General features: G+C 48.2%; 1 long non-coding RNA gene across 1 annotated transcript in view; it reads left to right on the forward strand.

Moving 5' to 3' along the window:
- The window catches only part of LOC135547029 (uncharacterized), an 84,936-nt gene that overhangs the window by 44,054 nt on the left and 20,501 nt on the right, over positions 1-20,381 (forward strand). The window lies entirely within an intron of this gene.

Here is a 20,381-nt window from a genome sequence, read left to right on the forward strand (position 1 = left end):
GCTGTCACGTTACGCCCGTATCACTTTGCTCTTTACGGGATATTTGGAGGCTCTTCCTAAAGCCAACCCCACAGTACAGTACGCAGAGTCTGTGTCCCAAGTGGCACCCTATTGTCTATATGACCCTATGGCCCCCTGGGAAAAGTAGTGCACTGTATAGGGACAAGTGTGACATTTGGGCTGCATGCCAATAAATGAAATCCCCAACAGAAACGGGGCAGGTCCAGGAACCTCCAGACTCACGCTTTAGATGACTGTTACTGTGGTTTGAAGTGGTGCTGTATGTGACACATGGTAACCAGGCTAGACTGTAGTAGTTGGTTTGGTGGCTGTGTTCCTGGAAGCTGAGATGAGTGTAGCCATCTGCCTGGGCCTGGGAAGGACTACTGCTATCACTGACTGGATTGCAGTTCTTCTTTGCTCTCTGCTGTGTCTGTCTGAAGCACCACTGTCATTACTGTAGCCCCAGCCCCCTGACCAGCTTCGTACACCCATTAATCCATCCCAGCCCCCAGAACCGACTCCGGCCTAACCACACCGCCAGAGACGGAGAGGTAGGGCCATATTGGCACGGGTGTTAGGTCCTGGAAGCCGGTGTTAGGAGGATATATTGGCACGGGTGTTATGTCCTGGAAGCCGGTGTTAGGAGGATATATTGGCACGGGTGTTAGGTCCTGGAAGCCGGTGTTAAGAGGATATATTGGCACGGGTGTTAGGTCCTGGAAGCCGGTGTTAGGAGGATATATTGGCACTGGTGTTAGGTCCTGGAAGCCGGTGTTAGGAGGATATATTGGCATGGGTGTTAGGTCCTGGAAGCTGGTGTTAGGAGGATATATTGGCATGGGTGTTAGGTCCTGGAAGCTGGTGGTTGGAGGATATATTGGCACGGGTGTTAGGTCCTGGAAGCCGGTGTTAGGAGGATATATTGGCACGGTGTTAGGAGGATATATTGGCATGGGTGTTAGGTCCTGGAAGCTGGTGGTTGGAGGATATATTGGCACTGGCTCCGAGGGCATTATCACTTTTATACAACGGGTTGCCAACATATTTAAATAATGATTTACATATTTTCATTACATTTTATTTTGATTAATTTATTCATACTATTTCATCCTTCCACAAGATATAATCCCGACAAATCTAGGGTTGTCTACCCATGCCGGCTGGTTGTTAGTTCCATCAGAGTCGTTCAGTCTTTACATTTTTTCCCCTGTATCTGTGGACGCGACCCAGTCGTTCGTTCTAAATGTTCCATTGCCATACTGGCTAGTAACGTTCTTATCCCTTGCCTGCTAGCCATCTACAGCGAACTTACAGTCACGTCAATGTTCTTATCCCTTGCCTGCTAGCCATCTACAGCGAACTTAGTCACGTCAATGTTCTTATCCCTTGCCTGCTAGCCATCTACAGCTAACTTACAGTCACGTCAACGTTCTTATCCCTTGCCTGCTAGCCATGTACAGCTAACTTACAGTCACGTCAACGTTCTTATCCCTTGCCTGCTAGCCATCTACAGCTAACTTACAGTCACGTCAACGTTCTTATCCCTTGCCTGCTAGCCATGTACAGCTAACTTAGTCACGTCAACGTTCTTATCCCTTGCCTGCTAGCCATGTACAGCTAACTTACAGTCACGTCAACGTTCTTATCCCTTGCCTGCTAGCCATGTACAGCTAACTTACAGTCACGTCAACGTTCTTATTCCTTGCCTGCTAGCCATCTACAACTAATTTACAGTCACGTCAACGTTCTTATCCCTTGCCTGCTAGCCATGTACAGCTAACTTACAGTCACGTCAACGTTCTTATCCCTTGCCTGCTAGCCATCTACAGCTAACTTACAGTCACGTCAACGTTCTTATCCCTTGCCTGCTAGCCATGTACAGCTAACTTAGTCACGTCAACGTTCTTATCCCTTGCCTGCTAGCCATGTACAGCTAACTTACAGTCACGTCAACGTTCTTATCCCTTGCCTGCTAGCCATGTACAGCTAACTTACAGTCACGTCAACGTTCTTATCCCTTGCCTGCTAGCCATCTACAACTAATTTACAGTCACGTCAACGTTCTTATCCCTTGCCTGCTAGCCATCTACAGCTAACTTAGTCACGTCAACGTTCTTATCCCTTGCCTGCTAGCCATCTACAGCTAACTTACAGTCACGTCAACGTTCTTATCCCTTGCCTGCTAGCCATCTACAGCTAACTTACAGTCAAGTCAACGTTCTTATCCCTTGCCTGCTAGCCATCTAAAGCTAACTTACAGTCACGTCAACGTTCTTATCCCTTGCCTGCTAGCCATCTACAGCTAACTTACAGTCACGTCAACGTTCTTATCCCTTGCCTGCTAGCCATGTACAGCTAACTTAGTCACGTCAACGTTCTTATCCCTTGCCTGCTAGCCATGTACAGCTAACTTACAGTCACGTCAACGTTCTTATCCCTTGCCTGCTAGCCATGTACAGCTAACTTACAGTCACGTCAACGTTCTTATCCCTTGCCTGCTAGCCATCTACAACTAATTTACAGTCACGTCAACGTTCTTATCCCTTGCCTGCTAGCCATCTACAGCTAACTTAGTCACGTCAACGTTCTTATCCCTTGCCTGCTAGCCATCTACAGCTAACTTACAGTCACGTCAACGTTCTTATCCCTTGCCTGCTAGCCATCTACAGCTAACTTACAGTCAAGTCAACGTTCTTATCCCTTGCCTGCTAGCCATCTAAAGCTAACTTACAGTCACGTCAACGTTCTTATCCCTTGCCTGCTAGCCATCTACAGCTAACTTACAGTCACGTCAATGTTCTTATCCCTTGCCTGCTAGCCATGTACAGCTAACTTAGTCACGTCAAACAGTGTAGACAGAACTACAGTAGCTGTGTTTTGTTTAAGCTGTTTTCTAGAGACATTTTATTTGGATACATTCGTAACAGTGAGCTAATGAGGCGTGATTTCGCCTGGCATAGAACATGTGCTCTCTCATCATTACACTGTTGATCAGGGCAGCTAGCCCACAACACAGCTAACACAATCACTTGAGATTGAAGCTGGAAAGACTGCAAACTAGCTGCACGTAGTTTCGTTTAACCTGTGTTCTTTGTATGTATCCATAAAAATGATGCTGATTTCATGATTTTGACTGGCTGAGAAAAGCTGCCTGCCTGTCTCATCCCAACATGTTCCTTACTATGGGACATAAAAGCCTGCCCAGGGACTGCGGTTGAAAATTTGCCAGCTGGCTAAAACCTTTTACTGAAATGTTGATTCATGTGCACTGTCCCTGTAGAAATAAACTCAAACATCTGGAGCTTGAATTTGGATATTGAAACAATGTTGCAAATGTTGGAGGGACACTTTTTATACATTATGTCCGTTTACACCACGGATGGGACTAATCCTGATTTCTGATTGGTTAAAAAATGAAAATAAAATTGCATTCATACATCTATGACGTTAAAATGCATTTTATTTTTATTTTTTATTTTTAACCAATCAGAATTCAGGATTAGACCCACCCGTTGTGTAAGGGGTCAGGGAACATAATAGGCTTTCCATCATGACTCAAACTTCAATCCCAACTCGCAGGTTAGTAAGAATGGCTCACTCTGTGTTCAAGATGGTCCTATTCCCCCCATTCATTCAGATGACAACCTCTCACTTTTGGTTATTTCAAAATTAAATTATCTCCATATATTGCTTTTTTTTTTTTTTTTTTTTTTTTTTTTTTTTTAAACAAGCCATAAAAAACTAGTTGCAATTTCAGATTATTCCACCAGAAAATACAGGAGAATTTATATTATGGTTAAACTTATACTAATTCATTAAACATTATTTTTTGAGAAAGAATATCAGGATAATTTCTGTAAATTATATAATAAATAGGACTGGTGGAGTTATGTCACACATGCAGTTAGTGTAGATTCCATTTCCATTTTTAGCATCTAAAATTACAACCAACTAATTGCATGCAGCATTACTGCAAAAAAATGGCAGGTGGAAAGGGGAGAAGGTGAGGAATCTGACCCAAAATGGAGGAGGAAAGGGGAGAAGGTGAGGAATCTGACCCAAAATGGAGGAGGAAAGGGGAGAAGGTGAGGAATCTGACCCAAAATGGAGGAGGAAAGGGGAGAAGGTGAGGAATCTGACAAAATATGGAGGAGGAAAGGGGAGAAGGTGAGGAATCTGACCCAAAATGGAGGAGGAAAGGGGAGAAGGTGAGGAATCTGACCCAAAATGGAGGAGGAAAGGGGAGAAGGTGAGGAATCTGACCCAAAATGGAGGAGGAAAGGGGAGAAGGTGAGGAATCTGACCCAAAATGGAGGAGGAAAGGGGAGAAGGTGAGGAATCTGACCCAAAATGGAGGAGGAAAGGGGAGAAGGTGAGGAATCTGACAAAATATGGAGGAGGAAAGGGGAGAAGGTGAGGAATCTGACCCAAAGGGAGAAGGTGAGGAATCTGACCCAAAATGGAGGAGGAAAGGGGAGAAGGTGAGGAATCTGCTTGCCTACGGAGCTGTGAGGGGAACGGCACCGCAGTACCTCCAGGCTCTGATCAGGCCCTACACCCAAACAAGGGCACTGCGTTCATCCACCTCTGGCCTGCTCAGCCCAGTCAAAACTGTTCGCTGCTCTGGCCCCCCAATGGTGGAACAAACTCCCTCACGACGCCAGGACAGCGGAGTCAATCACCACCTTCCGGAGACACCTGAAACCCCACCTCTTCAAGGAATACCTAGGATAGGATAAAGTAATCCTTCTCACCCCCCCCCCCCTTAAATGATTTAGATGCACTATTGTAAAGTGGCTGTTCCACTGGATGTCAGAAGGTGAATTCACCAATTTGTAAGTCGCTCTGGATAAGAGCGTCTGCTAAATGACTTAAATGTAATGTAATGAATCTGACCCAAAATGGAGGAGGAAAGGGGAGAAGGTGAGGAATCTGACCAAAAATGCAGAAGGTGAGGAATCTGACCGAAAGGGGAGAGGGTGAGGAATCTGAACAAAAATGGAGGAGGAAAGGGGAGAAGGTGAGGAATCTGACCAAAAATGGAGGAGGAAAGGGGAGAAGGTGAGGAATCTGACCAAAAATGGAGGAGGAAAGGGGAGAAGGTGAGGAATCTGACCAAAAATGGAGGAGGAAAGGGGAGAAGGTGAGGAATCTGAACAAAAATGGCTAAAGAAAAAGAAATGTATATAAATATAATACATATACCAGTTTAATTTAAGGACAAAACCATTTACAGCTGTACCAAACAGTTTGCAAAATAGTTGGGAGGAAATTTTGGATGTACTGATTCCATGTCACAAGGTTTATGAACTGATACAAGTTGTTCTATTTTAATTATTATACTAAATTCTTGCGAAGAGACAATCATTTATTTATTTAACCTTTTATTTAACTAGGCAAGTCAGTTAAGAACAAATTGGTAGCAACACAACATGACAACAACATGGTAGCAACACGACATGGTAGCATAACATGACAACAACACAACAACATGGTAGCAACACAACATGGTGGCAGAATAACATGGTAGCAACACAACATGACAACAACATGGTAGCACCACAACATGACAACAACATGGCAGCAGTACAAAACATGGTACAAACATTATTGGGCCCAGACAACAGCACAAAGGGCAAGAAGGTAGAGACAATAATACATCACAGAAAGCAGCCACAAATGTCAGTAAGAGTGTCCATGATTGAATCTTTGAATGAAGAGATGGAGATCAAACTGTCCAGTGTTTACAGCACTTGTTTTGGTACTGCCCATATGTAGCTTTTTTTTTTTGATAAGTCATAATTAATCGAGCAATAATATAATAATACTTTTAACAAAGCTGTTCGTGTTTAATTTACATGGTGTTCAGTGATAGATGGGAGGGGTTGAGGGGAGCTGAAGGACTGGATGGTGTTCAGAGATAGATGGGAGGGGTTGAGGGGAGCTGAAGGACTGGATGGTGTTCAGAGATAGATGGGAGGGGTTGAGGAAGCTGAAGGACTGGATGGTGGTCAGAGATAGATGGGAGGGGTTGAGGGGAGCTGAAGGACTGGATGGTGGTCAGAGATAGATGGGAGGGGTTGAGGGGAGCTGAAGGGTGGGACTGGATGGTGGTCAGAGATAGATGGGAGGGGTTGAGGGGAGCTGAAGGACTGGATGGTGGTCAGAGATAGATGGGAGGGGTTGAGGGGAGCTGAAGGGTGGGACTGGATGGTGTTCAGAGATAGATGGGAGGGGTTGAGGGGAGCTGAAGGACTGGATGGTGTTCAGAGATAGATGGGAGGGGTTGAGGGGAGCTGAAGGACTGGATGGTGTTCAGAGATAGATGGGAGGGGTTGAGGGGAGCTGAAGGACTGGATGATGTTCAGAGATAGATGGGAGGGGTTGAGGGGAGCTGAAGGACTGGATGGTGTTCAGAGATAGATGGGAGGAGTTGAGGGGAGCTGAAGGGTGGGACTGAAAAACAAAAGATAACTCATGTAAAATATACTGCCTGTGAAATGTTTGTAGTAGAAAGTGGAAGCCAAACTATTGTTGTTCATTTACTCCAATTAGGGGAGGGGTGGTAGGATGAGGGGACAAGAATAAAGAAGGAACATTAGTAAAAATATCCATCCATCTATCATCTAATATATCTATCTATGAAAATGATGCAGAAAATAATTTTGATTGTGGCTTCTATCTGCAATATTAAAGCTGATCTACTTGCTAAAAACATCCAAATCAGATCTTTATGAAGTCAGAATATACAACACAATGGAACACACACACACACACACACACACACACACACACACACACACACACACACACACACACACACACACACACACACACACACACACACACACACACACTACAATGGCTTCTGGGCTCTGCTCTTCGGGATGACGACATGGGGCTGGAGGCAGGAAGTGATGGAATGATGTCATCAGTCCCTAAGGACGTTGGCTAATGGAGGGCGGGAAGTCGGCCCGTTTTTTTCTCCTCGTCCTAGTTGTGTTCACTCGTTCCCCCCGTCCTCCCTCATCCCCAATTCAGTTCTCTTACATTTCACTCTGCTGTTCTGCCCTGACTCTGTGGAGGAGTAAGGAGAGAGGTTAACTATCAGTGGGTTTAGAGGGGAAGGCTAGCAGAGTGGGTTTAGAGGGGAAGGCTAGCAGAGTGGGTTTAGAGGGGAAGGCTAGCAGAGTGGGTTTAGAGGGGAAGGCTAGCAGAGTGGGGTTAGAGGGGAAGGCTAGCAGAGTGGGTTCAGAGGGAAAGGCTAGCAGAGTGGGGTTAGAGGGAAAGGCTAGTTGAGGGGAAGGCTAGCAGAGTGGGTTTAGAGGGAAAGGCTAGCAGAGTGGGTTTAGAGGGGAAGGCTAGCAGAGTGGGTTTAGAGGGGAAGGCTAGCAGAGTGGGTTTAGAGGGAAAGGCTAGCAGAGTGGGGTTAGAGGGAAAGGCTAGCAGAGTGGGGTTAGAGGGAAAGGCTAGTTGAGGGGAAGGCTAGCAGAGTGGGGGTTAGAGAGGAAGGCTAGCAGAGTGGGGGTTAGAGAGGAAGGCTAGCAGAGTGGGGTTAGAGTGAAAGGCTAGCAGAGTGGGTTTAGAGGGGAAGGCTAGCAGAGTGGGTTTAGAGGGAAAGGCTAGTTGAGGGGAAGGCTAGCAGAGTGGGGTTAGAGGGGAAGGCTAGCAGAGTGGGGTTAGAGTGAAAGGCTAGCAGAGTGGGGTTAGAGTGGAAGGCTAGCAGAGTGGGGGTTAGAGGGGAAGGCTAGCAGAGTGGGGGTTAGAGGGGAAGGCTAGCAGAGTGGGGGTTAGAGGGAAGGCTAGCAGAGTGGGGGTTAGAGGGAAGGCTAGCAGAGTGGGGGTTAGAGGGGAAGGCTAGCAGAGTGGGGGTTAGAGGGGAAGGCTAGCAGAGTGGGGGTTAGAGGGGAAGGCTAGCAGAGTGGGGGTTAGAGGGGAAGGCTAGCAGAGTGGGGGTTAGAGGGGAAGGCTAGCAGAGTGGGGGTTAGAGGGGAAGGCTAGCAGAGTGGGGGTTAGAGAGGGAAGGCTAGCAGAGTGGGGTTAGAGGGAAAGGCTAGCAGAGTGGGCTAGCAGAGTGGGGTTAGAGGGGAAGGCTAGCAGAGTGGGCTAGCAGAGTGGGCTAGCAGAGTGGGGTTAGAGTGAAAGGCTAGCAGAGTGGGGGTTAGAGGGGAAGGCTAGCAGAGTGGGGGTTAGAGGGGAAGGCTAGCAGAGTGGGGGTTAGAGGGGAAGGCTAGCAGAGTGGGGGTTAGAGGGAAGGCTAGCAGAGTGGGGGTTAGAGGGGAAGGCTAGCAGAGTGGGGGTTAGAGGGGAAGGCTAGCAGAGTGGGGGTTAGAGGGGAAGGATAGCAGAGTGGGGGTTAGAGGGGAAGGCTAGCAGAGTGGGGGTTAGAGAGGAAAGGCTAGCAGAGTGGGCTAGCAGAGTGGGGTTAGAGGGAAGGCTAGCAGAGTGGGCTAGCAGAGTGGGCTAGCAGAGTGGGCTAGCAGAGTGGGCTAGCAGAGTGGGGTTAGAGGGGAAGGCTAGCAGAGTGGGCTAGCAGAGTGGGTTTAGAGGAAAGGCTAGCAGAGTGGGGTTAGAGGGGAAGGCTAGCAGAGTGGGCTAGCAGAGTGGGGTTAGAGGGGAAGGCTAGCAGAGTGGGGTTAGAGGGAAAGGCTAGCAGAGTGGGCTAGCAGAGTGGGGTTAGAGGGAAGGCTAGCACAGTGGGGTTAGAGGGGAAGGCTAGCAGAGTGGGCTAGCAGAGTGTTCTCGCCAGTCCTATGTTTCACCAGTGACTGGCTTTGATGCAGCTCATGGATACGTTCCGCTCTGTTGTGCTGCTCGGGCTCAGTGAATTACGAGTGTCCCAAATGGATCCCTATTTCAGAGCCCTAGGGGGAATACGGTGCCACTACTTTAGACCAGAGCCCTAGGGGGAATACGGTGCCACTACTTTAGACCAGAGCCCTAGGGGGAATATGGTGCCACTACTTTAGACCAGAGCCCTAGGGGGAATACGGTGCCACTACTTTAGACCAGAGCCCTAGGGGGAATACGGTGCCACTACTTTAGACCAGAGCCCTAGGGGGAATACGGTGCCACTACTTTAGACCAGAGCCCTAGGGGAATACGGTGCCACTACTTTAGACCAGAGCCCTAGGGGGAATACGGTGCCACTACTTTAGACCAGAGCCCTAGGGGGAATACGGTGCCACTACTTTAGACCAGAGCCCTAGGGGGAATACGGTGCCACTACTTTAGACCAGAGCCCTAGGGGGAATACGGTGCCACTACTTTAGACCAGAGCCCTAGGGGAATACGGTGCCACTACTTTAGACCAGAGCCCTAGGGGGAATACGGTGCCACTACTTTAGACCAGAGCCCTAGGGGGAATACGGTGCCACTACTTTAGACCAGAGCCCTAGGGGGAATACGGTGCCACTACTTTAGACCAGAGCCCTAGGGGAATACGGTGCCACTACTTTAGACCAGAGCCCTAGGGGAATACGGTGCCACTACTTTAGACCAGAGCCCTAGGGGGAATACGGTGCCACTACTTTAGACCAGAGCCCTAGGGGGAATACGGTGCCACTACTTTAGACCAGAGCCCTAGGGGAATACGGTGCCACTACTTTAGACCAGAGCCCTAGGGGGAATACGGTGCCACTACTTTAGACCAGAGCCCTAGGGGGAATACGGTGCCACTACTTTAGACCAGAGCCCTAGGGGAATACGGTGCCACTACTTTAGACCAGAGCCCTAGGGGGAATACGGTGCCACTACTTTAGACCAGAGCCCTAGGGGGAATACGGTGCCACTACTTTAGACCAGAGCCCTAGGGGGAATACGGTGCCACTACTTTAGACCAGAGCCCTAGGGGGAATACGGTGCCACTACTTTAGACCAGAGCCCTAGGGGGAATACGGTGCCACTACTTTAGACCAGAGCCCTAGGGGGAATACGGTGCCATTCGGTAGGGAGGAAACTGGGAACAATACCCTGGCAGAGACAGGCTTGCTAGCAGAGTGGGGCCTTTTGGTGTTGGTTGGATAGACTTCAGGCAGAGACAGGCTTGCCAGCAGAGTGGGGCCTTTTGGTGTTGGTTGGATAGACTTCAGGCAGAGACAGGCTTGCTAGCAGAGTGGGGCCTTTTGGTGTTGGTTGGATAGACTTCAGGCAGAGACAGGCTTGCTAGCAGAGTGGGGCCTTTTGGTGTTGGTTGGATAGACTTCAGGCAGAGACAGGCTTGCTAGCAGAGTGGGGCCTTTTGGTGTTGGTTGGATAGACTTCAGGCAGAGACAGGCTTGCTAGCAGAGTGGGGCCTTTTGGTGTTGGTTGGATAGACTTCAGGCAGAGACAGGCTTGCTAGCAGAGTGGGGCCTTTTGGTGTTGGTTGGATAGACTTCAGGCAGAGACAGGCTTGCTAGCAGAGTGGGGCCTTTTGGTGTTGGTTGGATAGACTTCAGGCAGAGACAGGCTTGCTAGCAGAGTGGGGCCTTTTGGTGTTGGTTGGATAGACTTCAGGCAGAGACAGGCTTGCTAGCAGAGTGGGACCTTTTGGTGTTGGTTGGATAGACTTCAGGCAGAGACAGGCTTGCTAGCAGAGTGGGGCCTTTTGGTGTTGGTTGGATAGACTTCAGGCAGAGACAGGCTTGCTAGCAGAGTGGGGCCTTTTGGTGTTGGTTGGATAGACTTCAGGCAGAGACAGGCTTGCTAGCAGAGTGGGGCCTTTTGGTGTTGGTTGGATAGACTTCAGGCAGAGACAGGCTTGCTAGCAGAGTGGGGCCTTTTGGTGTTGGTTGGATAGACTTCAGGCAGAGACAGGCTTGCTAGCAGAGTGGGGCCTTTTGGTGTTGGTTGGATAGACTTCAGGCAGAGACAGGCTTGCTAGCAGAGTGGGGCCTTTTGGTGTTGGTTGGATAGACTTCAGGCAGAGACAGGCTTGCTAGCAGAGTGGGGCCTTTTGGTGTTGGTTGGATAGACTTCAGGCAGAGACAGGCTTGCTAGCAGAGTGGGGCCTTTTGGTGTTGGTTGGATAGACTTCAGGCAGAGACAGGCTTGCTAGCAGAGTGGGGCCTTTTGGTGTTGGTTGGATAGACTTCAGGCAGAGACAGGCTTGCTAGCAGAGTGGGGCCTTTTGGTGTTGGTTGGATAGACTTCAGGCAGAGACAGGCTTGCTAGCAGAGTGGGGCCTTTTGGTGTTGGTTGGATAGACTTCAGGCAGAGACAGGCTTGCTAGCAGAGTGGGGCCTTTTGGTGTTGGTTGGATAGACTTCAGGCAGAGACAGGCTTGCTAGCAGAGTGGGGCCTTTTGGTGTTGGTTGGATAGACTTCAGGCAGAGACAGGCTTGCTAGCAGAGTGGGGCCTTTTGGTGTTGGTTGGATAGACTTCAGGCAGAGACAGGCTTGCTAGCAGAGTGGGGCCTTTTGGTGTTGGTTGGATAGACTTCAGGCAGAGACAGGCTTGCTAGCAGAGTGGGGCCTTTTGGTGTTGGTTGGATAGACTTCAGGCAGAGACAGGCTTGCTAGCAGAGTGGGGCCTTTTGGTGTTGGTTGGATAGACTTCAGGCAGAGACAGGCTTGCTAGCAGAGTGGGGCCTTTTGGTGTTGGTTGGATAGACTTCAGGCAGAGACAGGCTTGCTAGCAGAGTGGGGCCTTTTGGTGTTGGTTGGATAGACTTCAGGCAGAGACAGGCTTGCTAGCAGAGTGGGGCCTTTTGGTGTTGGTTGGATAGACTTCAGGCAGAGACAGGCTTGCTAGCAGAGTGGGGCCTTTTGGTGTTGGTTGGATAGACTTCAGGCAGAGACAGGCTTGCTAGCAGAGTGGGGCCTTTTGGTGTTGGTTGGATAGACTTCAGGCAGAGACAGGCTTGCTAGCAGAGTGGGGCCTTTTGGTGTTGGTTGGATAGACTTCAGGCAGAGACAGGCTTGCTAGCAGAGTGGGGCCTTTTGGTGTTGGTTGGATAGACTTCAGGCAGAGACAGGCTTGCTAGCAGAGTGGGGCCTTTTGGTGTTGGTTGGATAGACTTCAGGCAGAGACAGGCTTGCTAGCAGAGTGGGGCCTTTTGGTGTTGGTTGGATAGACTTCAGGCAGAGACAGGCTTGCTAGCAGAGTGGGGCCTTTTGGTGTTGGTTGGATAGACTTCTGGCAGAGACAGGCTTGCTAGCAGAGTGGGGCCTTTTGGTGTTGGTTGGATAGACTTCAGGCAGAGACAGGCTTGCTAGCAGAGTGGGGCCTTTTGGTGTTGGTTGGATAGACTTCAGGCAGAGACAGGCTTGCTAGCAGAGTGGGGCCTTTTGGTGTTGGTTGGATAGACTTCAGGCAGAGACAGGCTTGCTAGCAGAGTGGGGCCTTTTGGTGTTGGTTGGATAGACTTCAGGCAGAGACAGGCTTGCTAGCAGAGTGGGGCCTTTTGGTGTTGGTTGGATAGACTTCAGGCAGAGACAGGCTTGCTAGCAGAGTGGGGCCTTTTGGTGTTGGTTGGATAGACTTCAGGCAGAGGAAGTGATATTGAACCAGCCAAACTACAATACATGTACACAGAGTGTACAAAACATTAGGAACACCTTTTGCCCTCAGAACAGCCTCAATTCGTCAAGTTTCTCGTATGTTTCAAGAATGGTCCACCACCCAACCCAAAGGACATCCAGCCAACTGGACACAACTGTGGGAAAGCATCGGAGTCCATATGGGCCAGCATCCCCGTGGAACGCTTTCAACACCTTATAGAGTCCATGACCTCGACGGATTGAGGCTGATCCGAGGGCGAAAAGTTTAGGGGGTTCAACTCAATATGGTGTTCTTAATGTTTTGTCTGTCTGAGCTGAAGGCCTTGCCCGTCAGAGGGGTTTAGGTTGAGACTGTGTTACAGTATTGAGTCCGGTAGTCATCTGAAGGCAGAGAGAGGCAAGGAGAGGGCTGAGGCGTTGACAAAGTGGTATCGAACCAGCTTCTACAGTGCATGTATGTCTGAACGTCTCACCAGGCAGCGACAGGAAAGGGGTTTAGTGGCTTTCGATTTCTGGGAATAACTGGTGTCCTTGAGACAGTGGAGGAGACAGATTCACCCCTGTACCCTATACTACAAGGCCAAGGACTTCTGTAGTGTGTGGGGGACATTTTTCCCCAGTTTTGATCTTGTCTCATTGCTACAACTCCCCAACGGACTCGGAAGAGGCGAAGGTCGAGTCATGCGTCCTCCGGTACGACCCCACAAACCTTCTTAACACCCATCTGCTTAACCCGGAAGCCAACTGCACCAATGGGTCGAAGGAAACATCGTTTAGCCTGCAGGCACCCGGTTCGCCACAAGGACTCGCTAGAGCGTGATAAACAAGTAACCCCCCACCAAACCCTCCCCTAATCTGGACGGCGCTGGGCCTATTGTGCCCCGCCCTGTGGGGACTCCTGGTCACAGCCGGCTGTGACACCGCCTGGGATCGAACCCTGGTCTGTAGCGACGCCACAAGCACTGCGATGTGTCTTAGACCGCTGCACCACTCGGGAGGTCTTTATTAAATTAAAATAAAATTAAAATAAAGTGCATGTTTTATGGAGAACAACGGAGAGTTGATCAAATGAATCTGAATGCACAGTAACTCCCTGCAATATTCATGTGTAAGTTACTCTGGGCCTTGTCCTGCATCAGTGAGAGAAAATAAACTTTGTCTCCTGCTTTGCACTTTGGCACAGATGATATGAGAGCAACTCTGAGACACGGGTGCAGGTGTTCATTGGTGAGCCTGGTGCAGGTGTTTGTTTGGATAAAAGCTAATTGTGGAGAAGGCTGATTTGACAACTGTATGTTGTCGGGGCGGCAGTGTAGCCTAGTGGTTAGAGCATTGGACTAGTAACCGAAAGGTTGCAAGTTCAACTCCCTGAGCTGACAAGGTACAAAATCGTTCTGCCCCTGAACAGGCAGTTAACCCACTGTTCCTAGGCCGTCATTGAAAATAAGAATTTGTTCTTAACTGACTTATCTGGTTAAATAAAGGTAATAAATAAAATAAAAATGTGGTCAGGATGTGTAGTGCCAGTTTCTGAGAAAAAAACACCAGAGAACAGGAACCAACGTTTCCCAATCTGAAGATCTGCTTCCTCTGCCGAGATGGTCCTGGATGAGCAGCAGCTGGTGTCTAACAACAGTGAAGTCATCAAAGGGCGCCTTGACGTTATCCGTCAGCTTCTGGATCAAATCAACTTGGTTGGGAACATCCTTGTCTTTGAAGATTGGTAATCCTGGACTGCTGCTATCATATTGCAGAACTCTGAGTTAGAAAGTCCCACGAGACATTTCCATGCTAAACATACTGGGTTAGCCCCATTCTAAACATACTGGGTTAGCCACATGCTAAACATACTGGGTTAGCCCCATGCTCCACAGACTGGGTTAGCCCCATGCTCCACAGACTGGGTTAGCCCCATGCTAAACATACTGGGTTAGCCCCATGCTCCACAGACTGGGTTAGCCCCATGCTCCACAGACTGGGTTAGCCCCATGCTCCACAGACTGGGTTAGCCCCATGCTCCACAGACTGGGTTAGCCCCATGCTCCACAGACTGGGTTAGCCCCATGCTCCACAGACTGGGTTAGCCCCATGCTAAACAGACTGGGTTAGCCCCATGCTAAACAGACTGGGTTAGCCCCATGCTCCACAGACTGGGTTAGCCCCATGCTCCACAGACTGGGTTAGCCCCATGCTCCACAGACTGGGTTAGCCCCATGCTAAACAGACTGGGTTAGCCCCATGCTAAACAGACTGGGTTAGCCCCATGCTCCACAGACTGGGTTAGCCCCATGCTCAACAGACTGGGTTAGCCCCATCCATGCTCCACAGACTGGGTTAGCCCCATGCTCCACAGACTGGGTTAGCCCCATGCTCCACAGACTGGGTTAGCCCCATGCTCCACAGACTGGGTTAGCCCCATGCTCCACAGACTGGGTTAGCCCCATGCTAAACATACTGGGTTAGCCCCATGCTAAACATACTGGGTTAGCCCCATGCTCCACAGACTGGGTTAGCCCCATGCTCAACATACTGGGTTAGCCCCATGCTCCACAGACTGGGTTAGCCCCATGCTCCACAGACTGGGTTAGCCCCATGCTCCACAGACTGGGTTAGCCCCATGCTCCACAGACTGGGTTAGCCCCATGCTCCACAGACTGGGTTAGCCCCATGCTCAACATACTGGGTTAGCCCCATGCTCCACAGACTGGGTTAGCCCCATGCTCCACAGACTGGGTTAGCCCCATGCTCCACAGACTGGGTTAGCCCCATGCTCCACAGACTGGGTTAGCCCCATGCTCCACAGACTGGGTTAGCCCCATGCTCAACATACTGGGTTAGCCCCATGCTCCACAGACTGGGTTAGCCCCATGCTCCACAGACTGGGTTAGCCCCATGCTCCACAGACTGGGTTAGCCCCATGCTCCACAGACTGGGTTAGCCCCATGCTCCACAGACTGGGTTAGCCCCATGCTAAACAGACTGGGTTAGCCCCATGCTCCACAGACTGGGTTAGCCCCATGCTCAATAGACTCTCCAGTGCATTATAAAGCGAGTTTACACATGCCTCTACTGGCTATTGATTGCACACACCCAGTTGATTCAATTCTGAAATATCCGGAGAATAATTTCTCTCTCTCTCTCTCCATTACTGTAAGTGCACCATGTCTGACTCATTGGTCTAAGTGCATTATGATCTACAGCTTGTCAATATCAAACTCAGGCCTTTCCTTCCTCAGAGTCTATACGACTAGAGTCCTACTGTGTTTCTGTGACTGTTTTGGTTTAGACTTACATGATACATGGGCACCTGATGACAGGACCTGTATACACCTACACCTTTTTACACCTAAGCTGTGTTCGAATACTCATACTAACCCCACTAACTGTACTATGTGATGGAAATTGAGTATATAGTCTGCTTATTGGTCATAGTATGGATATAGTTAGTGTGCTTATTGTATACAAATCCACTGCTTGAACTGATTGATAATGTTAAGAAGATGTTGACTTTTTCATGACTTTTCAGATAAGTTACCTTACACGTTTATGTATGTTAGCTACGCTGTCCTTTTGAACCGCGTAGCATATCATTACTGCAGTTGCTTGTATATACCGGTATGTTAGCTACGCTGTCCTTTTGAACAGCGTAGCATATCATTACAGCAGTTGCTAGTATATACCGGTATGTTAGCTACGCTGTCCTTTTGAATCGCGTAGCATATCATTACTGCAGTTGCTTGTATATACCGGTATGTTAGCTACGCTGTCCTTTTGAACCGCGTAGCATATCATTACAGCAGTTGCTTGTATATACCGGTATGTTAGCTACGCTGTCCTTTTGAATCGCGTAGCATATCATTACTGCAGTTGCTTGTATATACCGGTATGTTAGCTACGCTGTCCTTTTGAATCGCGTAGCATATCATTACTGCAGTTGCTTGTATATACCGGTATGTTAGCTACGCTGTCCTTTTGAACCGCGTAGCATATCATTACAGCAGTTGCTTGTATATACCGGTATGTTAGCTACGCTGTCCTTTTGAATCGCGTAGCATATCATTACTGCAGTTGCTTGTATATACGGTATGTTAGCTACGCTGTCCTTTTGAATCACGTAGCATATCATTACTGCAGTTGCTTGTATATACCGGTATGTTAGCTACGCTGTCCTTTTGAACCGCGTAGCATATCATTACTGCAGTTGCTTGTATATACCGGTATGTTAGCTACGCTGTCCTTTTGAACCGCGTAGCATATCATTACTGCAGTTGCTTGTATATACCGGTATGTTAGCTACGCTGTCCTTTTGAATCGCGTAGCATATCATTACTGCAGTTGCTTGTATATACCGGTATGTTAGCTACGCCGTCCTTTTGAATCGCGTAGCATATCATTACTGCAGTTGCTTGTATATACCGGTATGTTAGCTACGCTGTCCTTTTGAACCGCGTAGCATATCATTACAGCAGTTGCTTGTATATACCGGTATGTTAGCTCCCCTGTCCTTTTGAACCGCTGTAGCATATCATTACTGCAGTTGCTTGTATATACCGGTATGTTAGCTACGCTGTCCTTTTGAACCGCGTAGCATATCATTACTGCAGTTGCTTGTATATACCGGTATGTTAGCTACGCTGTCCTTTTGAATCGCGTAGCATATCATTACTGCAGTTGCTTGTATATACCGGTATGTCAGCTACGCTGTCCTTTTGAATCGCGTAGCATATCATTACTGCAGTTGCTTGTATATACCGGTATGTTAGCTACGCTGTCCTTTTGAACCGCGTAGCATATCATTACAGCAGTTGCTTGTATATACCGGTATGTTAGCTACGCTGTCCTTTTGAACCGCGTAGCATATCATTACTGCAGTTGCTTGTATATACCGGTATGTTAGCTACGCTGTCCTTTTGAATCGCGTAGCATATCATTACTGCAGTTGCTTGTATATACCGGTATGTTAGCTAGCTACCTAACGTTAGTTAGCTAGCTAATATATCGAACTTGCCAGCGTATTAACTTTTATATGCTATCTAACAAACCAACATTTATTGACTTGATTATTCACGTCATTCTTAGCTTTAGATAAGTGTTATAGTCGTTGAGCGTTCTCAGTGGACATTGTTAATGAAGTCGTACGATGTCTAGCTCATCATTTGTTAGCTATGCTAGTAATAAGTTGCATAGCAACAGCATTAACCTCTGGTAGACGGGCAAAGCGCTAGTAACTGCTTTCAATATACTTTGTATCCCTCATTTACTAATGTGTTTCCTTCATTTTGGTAGTTATCTACCTGTACAACGCCAGGACCAATGTATTTTCAGTCAGTCCATGTTCCACAATGTCCTCCTCCTTCAGACCTGACGCTGTATTCATAATTCAACTCCATTATACTCCCCTCAGACTTAGCAGTGGTACTCGGATGACAATAGATTCGAGACCTTGTCACTCAGTAAATGTAACATGCTCTCCTCAGTGAAGCGCATGTAGTATGAATTCCCTGACTTCTGCAGAGGCGGAGTCACTGTCAATATGCTCTACGGCTCACTGCAGTCGTGGGTTGCTCTACGGCTCACTGCAGTCGTGTGCTTTTCCATTCACCTTTTTGAATGCTCTGCCTGTATAATCCGACTATTGCCGTAGTGGCTGTGGAAGCATTTACTGCGATACGGCCACTGCAGAAGTCAGGGCTTCGCTGAGCAGAGCTGTTGTGCAGGACTTCCTGCCCTACCGTCCACCGGTCATGTCAATGCGGAGCTGTACGGAGCCCTCCGCATTGTTACAATGTTTAGGCGGCGCGGCGCGGAACTCAATTTGGCCTCCGCATGGCACCCGTCCATACGGCGCTTCCATTTTCAGATCAGATGTGCTTTTAGCCTCACTCCCCTTCTTGGACTGTGCAGTGGATTAGTCTCTGCCTCTACAGTGGATTAGTCTCTGCCTCTGCAGTGGATTAGTCTCTGCCTCTGCAGTGGATTAGTCTCTGCCTCTGCAGTGGATTAGTCTCTGTCATCCCTGCTGCCTCTGCAGTGGATTAGTCTCTGCCTCTGCAGTGGATTAGCCTCTGCCTCTGCAGTGGATTAGTCTCTGCCTCTGCAGTGGATTAGTCTCTGTCATCCCTGCTGCCTCTGCAGTGGATTAGCCTCTGCCTCTGCAGTGGATTAGTCTCTGCCTCTGCAGTGGATTAGTCTCTGTCATCCCTGCTGCCTCTGCAGTGGATTAGTCTCTGCCTCTGCAGTGGATTAGTCTCTGCCTCTGCAGTGGATTAGTCTCTGCCATCCCTGCTGCCTCTGCAGTGGATTAGTCTCTGCCTCTGCAGTGGATTAGCCTCTGCCTCTACAGTGGATTAGTCTCTGCCTCTGCAGTGGATTAGTCTCTGCCTCTGCAGTGGATTAGCCTCTGCCTCTACAGTGGATTAGTCTCTGCCTCTGCAGTGGATTAGTCTCTGCCTCTGCAGTGGATTAGTCTCTGCCTCTACAGTGGATTAGTCTCTGCCTCTGCAGTGGATTAGCCTCGGCCTCTGCAGTTGATAGCCGGGTCTGGTCTATTCTATACAGATCTAGAGCTGATAGCCAGGTCTGGTCTATTCAATACAGATCTAGAGCTAGTCTGGTCTATTCAATACAGATCTAGAGCTAGTTTGGTCTATTACTGTCTGGTCTGACTAGAGGTCAGTCCTGTTGCTGTCTGGTCAGTCTGTGGTCTGACTAGAGGTCATTGTCGAGCATCCAAAGGCATTATCATAGTCATTATCCCCAGTCATTATCCTAGTCATATTAGATAGTTAACATCTTTTTAAATGTTCCATATTTCAACATTTGTAACAGATATTACAACCTCAGCTCGCAATCTCAGTGCATTTTAGAACCGTGTCTTCCTGCTAACTGCATTTAGTAACATTCCCTCGTAGGTCTTCCACCGTGAGCACGCTGCTGCACCTGTGAAGAAATAGTAGTTGATCAACATGTTTAAGCTAAACATTCCGGTCTGTTCCATCAACCTTATACAGCGTGAACCTCCACTACACTACTTTGATCCGCATCCTGGGGATGTAGAAGTGGGTATATATCAATTGGCCACTGAAAAATAAGTGGGTATATGGAGTACACCTGGTTTATTCTCCACTACACCACGTGGTTCTTATGTTTCAATTCTCTGAAATGTATTTAAAATGTTTTGGATGGTAGAACTAATAACCTTCCTAATAGGAGAGTTGTTTTCTCTTCCCTTTGACTCGAACTACAGAATAGTCCCAGAACAACGACTGTTTTAGTGTGAGGATGCCTGCACAGTCAGCAGTTGGGTCCCATTTGAGTTGTATCTGTACTTAATAACATGAGATCTCCTACACCCAGCTAGTCTCATGACAGAGCCAGAGGAGAGGAGAGGAGAGAGGGAGAGGAGATGAGAGAATATCGAGTCTTTCTAAGGTGCTGTGCAGAGACCAACAAACACAGCTTGTCACAAACACATTTCTGTTCGGGATGTATACTGTAGAAGACTGTACAGATACAGTGGGGAGAACAAGTAGTTGATACACTGCCGATTTTGCAGGTTTTCCTACTTACAAAGCATGTAGAGGTCTGTAATTTTTATCATAAGTACTCTTCAACTGTGAGAGACGGAATCTAAAACAAAAATCCATAAAATCACGTTGAAGTGTACCTATGATCAAAATTGCATGATCAAAATTACAGACCTCTACATGCTTTGTAAGTAGGAAAACCTGCACTATCGGCAGTGAATCAAATACTTGTTCTCCCCACTGTATTTAGCATGTACATGTATGTGTTATTATACAACACAGAACTATAGGAAGCTGTTTTGTGTTTTGTCTGTATTGTCAAGGATGCTGGTTTAAAAATAGTAAAATATACTAGTGTGTGTGTGTGTG

The sequence above is a fragment of the Oncorhynchus masou genome, chromosome 10 (assembly GCF_036934945.1).
Source record: "Oncorhynchus masou masou isolate Uvic2021 chromosome 10, UVic_Omas_1.1, whole genome shotgun sequence".
Lineage (NCBI taxonomy): Eukaryota > Metazoa > Chordata > Actinopteri > Salmoniformes > Salmonidae > Oncorhynchus > Oncorhynchus masou.